Source organism: Blennius ocellaris (genome assembly GCF_963422515.1).
Source record: "Blennius ocellaris genome assembly, chromosome: 18".
Classification (NCBI taxonomy): Eukaryota; Metazoa; Chordata; class Actinopteri; order Blenniiformes; family Blenniidae; genus Blennius; species Blennius ocellaris.
In genome coordinates, this window is record NC_137667.1 from 20,105,035 (window position 1) to 20,113,736 (window position 8,702).

The following is an 8,702-nucleotide window of genomic DNA, read 5'->3' on the forward strand; positions in this document are numbered from 1 at the left end:
AGGATTCACACCTGAGTAGACGAACAACCAACACCACCATCAGGATTCACATCTGAGCAGAGGAACAACCAACACCACCATCAGGATTCACACCTGAGTAGACGAACAACCAACACCACCATCAGGATTCACACCTGAGTAGACGAACAACCAACACCACCATCAGGATTCACACCTGAGTAGACGAACAACCAACACCACCATCAGGATTCACACCTGAGTAGACGAACAACCAACACCACATTCAGCATTCACATCTGAGTAGACGAACAACCAACACCACCATCAGCATTCACATCTGAGTAGAAGAACAACCAACACCACGACGTGCACACATCTGAGTAGAGGAACAACCAACACCACCATCAGGATTCACACCTGAGTAGACGAACAACCAACACCACCATCAGGATTCACATCTGAGTAGAGGAACAACCAACACCACCATCAGGATTCACACCTGAGTAGACGAACAACCAACACCACCATCAGGATTCACATCTGAGTAGAGGAACAACCAACACCACCATCAGGATTCACACCTGAGTAGACGAACAACCAACACCACCATCAGGATTCACACCTGAGTAGACGAACAACCAACACCACCATCAGGATTCACACCTGAGTAGACGAACAACCAACACCACCATCAGGATTCACATCTGAGTAGACGAACAACCAACACCACCATCAGGATTCACACCTGAGTAGACGAACAACCAACACCACCATCAGGATTCACATCTGAGTAGACGAACAACCAACACCACCATCAGGATTCACACCTGAGTAGACGAACAACCAACACCACCATCAGGATTCACATCTGAGTAGAGGAACAACCAACACCACCATCAGGATTCACATCTGAGTAGAGGAACAACCAACACCACCATCAGGATTCACATCTGAGTAGACGAACAACCAACACCACCATCAGGATTCACACCTGAGTAGACAAACAACCAACACCACCATCAGGATTCACATCTGAGTAGAGGAACAACCAACACCACCATCAGGATTCACACCTGAGTAGACGAACAACCAACACCACCATCAGGATTCACACCTGAGTAGACGAACAACCAACACCACCATCAGGATTCACACCTGAGTAGACGAACAACCAACACCACCATCAGGATTCACACCTGAGTAGACGAACAACCAACACCACATTCAGCATTCACATCTGAGTAGACGAACAACCAACACCACCATCAGCATTCACATCTGAGTAGAAGAACAACCAACACCACGACGTGCACACATCTGAGTAGAGGAACAACCAACACCACCATCAGGATTCACACCTGAGTAGAGGAACAACCAACACCACCATCAGGATTCACACCTGAGTAGACGAACAACCAACACCACATTCAGCATTCACATCTGAGTAGACGAACAACCAACACCACCATCAGCATTCACATCTGAGTAGAAGAACAACCAACACCACGACGTGCACACATCTGAGTAGAGGAACAACCAACACCACCATCAGGATTCACACCTGAGTAGACGAACAACCAACACCACCATCAGGATTCACATCTGAGTAGAGGAACAACCAACACCACCATCAGGATTCACACCTGAGTAGACGAACAACCAACACCACCATCAGGATTCACACCTGAGTAGACGAACAACCAACACCACCATCAGGATTCACACCTGAGTAGACGAACAACCAACACCACCATCAGGATTCACATCTGAGTAGACGAACAACCAACACCACCATCAGGATTCACACCTGAGTAGACGAACAACCAACACCACCATCAGGATTCACATCTGAGTAGACGAACAACCAACACCACCATCAGGATTCACACCTGAGTAGACGAACAACCAACACCACCATCAGGATTCACATCTGAGTAGAGGAACAACCAACACCACCATCAGGATTCACATCTGAGTAGAGGAACAACCAACACCACCATCAGGATTCACATCTGAGTAGACGAACAACCAACACCACCATCAGGATTCACACCTGAGTAGACAAACAACCAACACCACCATCAGGATTCACATCTGAGTAGAGGAACAACCAACACCACCATCAGGATTCACACCTGAGTAGACGAACAACCAACACCACCATCAGGATTCACACCTGAGTAGACGAACAACCAACACCACCATCAGGATTCACACCTGAGTAGACGAACAACCAACACCACCATCAGGATTCACACCTGAGTAGACGAACAACCAACACCACATTCAGCATTCACATCTGAGTAGACGAACAACCAACACCACCATCAGCATTCACATCTGAGTAGAAGAACAACCAACACCACGACGTGCACACATCTGAGTAGAGGAACAACCAACACCACCATCAGGATTCACACCTGAGTAGACGAACAACCAACACCACCATCAGGATTCACATCTGAGTAGAGGAACAACCAACACCACCATCAGGATTCACACCTGAGTAGACGAACAACCAACACCACCATCAGGATTCACACCTGAGTAGACGAACAACCAACACCACCATCAGGATTCACACCTGAGTAGACGAACAACCAACACCACCATCAGGATTCACATCTGAGTAGACGAACAACCAACACCACCATCAGGATTCACACCTGAGTAGACGAACAACCAACACCACCATCAGGATTCACATCTGAGTAGACGAACAAGCAACACCACCATCAGGATTCACACCTGAGTAGACGAACAACCAACACCACCATCAGGATTCACATCTGAGTAGAGGAACAACCAACACCACCATCAGGATTCACATCTGAGTAGAGGAACAACCAACACCACCATCAGGATTCACATCTGAGTAGACGAACAACCAACACCACCATCAGGATTCACACCTGAGTAGACGAACAACCAACACCACCATCAGGATTCACATCTGAGTAGAGGAACAACCAACACCACCATCAGGATTCACACCTGAGTAGACGAACAACCAACACCACCATCAGGATTCACACCTGAGTAGACGAACAACCAACACCACCATCAGGATTCACACCTGAGTAGACGAACAACCAACACCACCATCAGGATTCACATCTGAGCAGAGGAACAACCAACACCACCATCAGGATTCACACCTGAGTAGACGAACAACCAACACCACCATCAGGATTCACACCTGAGTAGACGAACAACCAACACCACCATCAGGATTCACACCTGAGTAGACGAACAACCAACACCACCATCAGGATTCACATCTGAGTAGAGGAACAACCAACACCACCATCAGGATTCACATCTGAGTAGAGGAACAACCAACACCACCATCAGGATTCACACCTGAGTAGACGAACAACCAACACCACATTCAGCATTCACATCTGAGTAGACGAACAACCAACACCACCATCAGCATTCACATCTGAGTAGAAGAACAACCAACACCACGACGTGCACACATCTGAGTAGAGGAACAACCAACACCACCATCAGGATTCACACCTGAGTAGACGAACAACCAACACCACCATCAGGATTCACATCTGAGTAGAGGAACAACCAACACCACCATCAGGATTCACACCTGAGTAGACGAACAACCAACACCACCATCAGGATTCACACCTGAGTAGACGAACAACCAACACCACCATCAGGATTCACACCTGAGTAGACGAACAACCAACACCACCATCAGGATTCACATCTGAGTAGACGAACAACCAACACCACCATCAGGATTCACACCTGAGTAGACGAACAACCAACACCACCATCAGGATTCACATCTGAGTAGACGAACAACCAACACCACCATCAGGATTCACACCTGAGTAGACGAACAACCAACACCACCATCAGGATTCACATCTGAGTAGAGGAACAACCAACACCACCATCAGGATTCACATCTGAGTAGAGGAACAACCAACACCACCATCAGGATTCACATCTGAGTAGACGAACAACCAACACCACCATCAGGATTCACACCTGAGTAGACGAACAACCAACACCACCATCAGGATTCACATCTGAGTAGAGGAACAACCAACACCACCATCAGGATTCACACCTGAGTAGACGAACAACCAACACCACCATCAGGATTCACACCTGAGTAGACGAACAACCAACACCACCATCAGGATTCACACCTGAGTAGACGAACAACCAACACCACCATCAGGATTCACATCTGAGTAGAGGAACAACCAACACCACCATCAGGATTCACATCTGAGTAGAGGAACAACCAACACCACCATCAGGATTCACACCTGAGTAGAGGAACAACCAACACCACCATCAGGATTCACACCTGAGTAGACGAACAACCAACACCACCATCAGGATTCACATCTGAGTAGACGAACAACCAACACCACCATCGAGATTCACATATTACCAGCCCTTCTCCAACAAAGCAGATACTTCTTTACTCCATCATCATCATCATCATCATCATCATCATCATCATCATCATCATCATCATCATCATCATCACCATCACCATCACCATCACCATCACCATCACCATCACCATCACCATCACCATCATCATCATCATCATCATCATCATCATCATCATCATCATCACCACCATCACCATCACCATCACCATCACCATCATCATCATCATCATCATCATCATCATCATCCTCATCCTCATCCTCATCCTCATCCTCATCCTCATCCTCATCCTCATCCTCATCCTCAACCTCAACCTCAACCTCAACATCAACATCAACATCAACATCATCATCATCATACGAGGAGACCAGGCACTGAGGGACCTGGACCATGAACAGGTGTGGTCTGACATGCAAACTGCAGCATTTTCAGCATTTCCACATGATGAAGACGTGGCAGTGTGGACGCAGTGAGGACCCAGTGTGGACCCAGTGAGGACCCAGTGTGCATGCAGTGAGGACACAGTGAGGACGCAGTGTGGATGCAGTGAGGACCCAGTGTGGACCCAGTGAGGACCCAGTGTGGACCCAGTGTGGACACAGTGAGGACCCAGTGAGGACCGAGTGTGGACCCAGTGTGGACGCAGTGTGGACCCAGTGAGGGCCCAGTGTGGACACAGTGTGGACACAGTGAGGACACAGTGTGGACCCAGTGAGGACCCAGTGTGGACCCAGTGTGGACCCAGTGAGGGCCCAGTGTGGACGCAGTGTGGACGCCCAGCTTGGTGGAACAGAAAACCAAGCTGTTTCCAGTTCAGTGTTCTGAAGTGAACCGTGGAGGACTGAAGGTCTGTTCACCTGGACGGGGTTGGAACTGGTCCCTGTGTTCCCCTGAACTCCTGCCTGTTCATTTGGTCCAGGAGAGGCAGAAGCAGAGTGAACTTCTTCAATAGTAAATTGAATAATCACACAAACAAGAGATTACAAAATTCCATATATCAGATTACACAATAAGAGCTCGGTCCGTTCTTCCCTGCAGACCCAAGTACACAGGCCAGGTTTATAATGAAGAAGGCACAACTGCAACGCCGGGTTCATATTTCTACATTTGCTCACGCCTCCTCGACTCACATTGGTCAGTTCCTGGTGATGTATCTGTTGCTATGGTGACGTTGCTATTCCTTTGTCTGATCCCAAACTGGTTCTTCTCAGAGCTCGACGTTCTGGGGGACAAAGTGACCTCTGACCTCTTATCTGTTGATCCAATCTTACCATGTTTCTGCAAAGTGGAGAGGAGACGTCGCCAACCAACGAGGAAAGTCCCTGAACATTAATTTATAGTTTTGTTTTCCCAACTTAGCAGTGGGAGGAACTCCAGCTGTGTAGAAACACAACTGAATACAATATGTCCAGTTGTCTCAGAAATCCAGGGACGGAGGTGAAGGGAGACCATGAAGAGGCGTGGCATCTCCCGGAGGGACGCTCGTCTCCTCGAGGGACACACTCGTCTCCCGGAGGGACGCTTGTCTCCCCGAGGGACACTTGTCTCCCCGAGGGACGCTCGTCTCCCGGAGGGACGCTCGTCTCCCCGAGAGACGCTGTCTCCGGGAAGGACGCTTGTCTCCCCGAGAGACACTCGTCTCCCGGAGGGACGCTTGTCTCCCTGAGGGACGGCGGGTCCTGGGGCCTGAGACACATGGTACTGACACACTGCCGTCCCTCAGGTTACACATGTAATACACTACAACCTTTTTCCCAGGGCTTCCCTGTTTGGAGTTGGGGGGGCATATTAGATCAACGGGGGGGCACAGTCAACGACCCCCACCTCCCCCCCCCCCCCTCCAGGACACTGGCGTGAGTGATGAAGGTCTGAAGTTTGACCCAAGGCTTCATCCAGTCATCCTGGATCCATGTGAGGTACCAGGTCACATCTCATGAAGCCTCCATCAAAGACCAGGACACCACCTGTTGCTCCACCATCAACATTGGTTCTTCTGTTGCTCCACCATCAACACTGTTGGTTCTTCTGTTGCTCCACCATCAACATTGTTTTTTCTGTTGCTCCACCATCAACATTGGTTCTTCTGTTGCTCCACCATCAACATTGTTGGTTCTTCTGTTGCTCCACCATCAACATTGGTTCTTCTATTGCTCCACCATCAACATTGGTTCTTCTGTTGCTCCACCATCAACATTGGTTCTTCTGTTGCTCCACCATCAAACTTGGTTCTTCTGTTGCTCCACCATCAACATTGGTTCTTCTGCTGCTCCACCATCAACATTGATTCTTGTGTTGCTCCACCATCAACATTGGTTCTTCTGTTGCTCCACCATCAACATTGGTTCTTCTGTTGCTCCACCATCAACATTGGTTCTTCTGCTGCTCCACCATCAACATTGGTTCTTGTGTTGCTCCACCATCAACATTGGTTCTTCTGTTGCTCCACCATCAACATTGGTTCTTCTGCTGCTCCACCATCAACATTGGTTCTTCTGTTGCTCCACCATCAACATTGGTTCTTCTGCTGCTCCACCATCAACATTGGTTCTTCTGTTGCTCCACCATCAACATTGGTTCTTCTGTTGCTCCACCATCAACATTGGTTCTTCTGCTGCTCCACCATCAACATTGGTTCTTCTGTTGCTCCACCATCAACATTGGTTCTTCTGTTGCTCCACCATCAACATTGGTTCTTCTGCTGCTCCACCATCAACATTGGTTCTTCTGTTGCTCCACCATCAACATTGTTGGTTCTTCTGTTGCTCCACCATCAACATTGTTGGTTCTTGTGTTGCTCCACCATCAACATTGTTGGTTCTTGTGTTGCTCCACCATCAACATTGGTTCTTGTGTTGCTCCACCATCAATATTGTTGGTTCTTGTGTTGCTCCACCATCAACATTGTTGGTTCTTGTGTTGCTCCACCATCAACATTGTTGGTTCTTGTGTTGCTCCACCATCAACATTGTTGGTTCTTGTGTTGCTCCACCATCAACATTGGTTCTTCTGTTGCTCCACCATCAACATTGGTTCTTCTGCTGCTCCACCATCAACATTGGTTCTTCTGCTGCTCCACCATCAACATTGGTTCTTGTGTTGCTCCACCATCAACATTGGTTCTTCTGTTGCTCCACCATCAACATTGTTGGATCTTGTGTTGCTCCACCATCAACATTGGTTCTTGTGTTGCTCCACCGTCAACATTGGTTCTTGTGTTGCTCCACCATCAACATTGGTTCTTCTGCTGCTCCACCATCAACATTGGTTCTTCTGTTGCTCCACCATCAACATTGGTTCTTCTGTTGCTCCACCATCAACATTGGTTCTTCTGTTGCTCCACCATCAACATTGTTGGTTCTTGTGTTACTCCACCATCAACATTGGTTCTCCTGTTGCTCCACCATCAACATTGGTTCTTCTGTTGCTCCACCATCAACATTGGTTCTTGTGTTGCTCCACCATCAACATTGGTTCTTGTGTTGCTCCACCATCAACATTGTTGGTTCTTGTGTTGCTCCACCATCAACATTGGTTCTTCTGTTGCTCCACCATCAACATTGGTTCTTCTGTTGCTCCACCATCAACATTGGTTCTTGTGTTGCTCCACCATCAACATTGGTTCTTCTGTTGCTCCACCATCAACATTGGTTCTTCTGTTGCTCCACCATCAACATTGGTTCTTCTGTTGCTCCACCATCAACATTGGTTCTTCTGCTGCTCCACCATCAACATTGTTCTTGTGTTGCTCCACCATCAACATTGGTTCTTCTGTTGCTCCACCATCAACATTGGTTCTTCTGTTGCTCCACCATCAACATTGGTTCTTCTGTTGCTCCACCATCAACATTGGTTCTTGTGTTGCTCCACCATCAACATTGGTTCTTCTGTTGCTCCACCATCAACATTGGTTCTTCTGCTGCTCCACCATCAACATTGGTTCTTCTGTTGCTCCACCATCAACATTGGTTCTTCTGTTGCTCCACCATCAACATTGGTTCTTCTGTTGCTCCACCATCAACATTGGTTCTTCTGTTGCTCCACCATCAACATTGGTTCTTCTGTTGCTCCACCATCAACATTGGTTCTTGTGTTGCTCCACCATCAACATTGGTTCTTCTGTTGCTCCACCATCAACATTGGTTCTTCTGCTGCTCCACCATCAACATTGGTTCTTGTGTTTGCTCCACCATCAACATTGGTTCTTCTGTTGCTCCACCATCAACATTGGTTCTTCTGCTGCTCCACCATCAACATTGGTTCTTGTGTTGCTCCACCATCAACATTGGTTCTTCTGTTGCTCCACC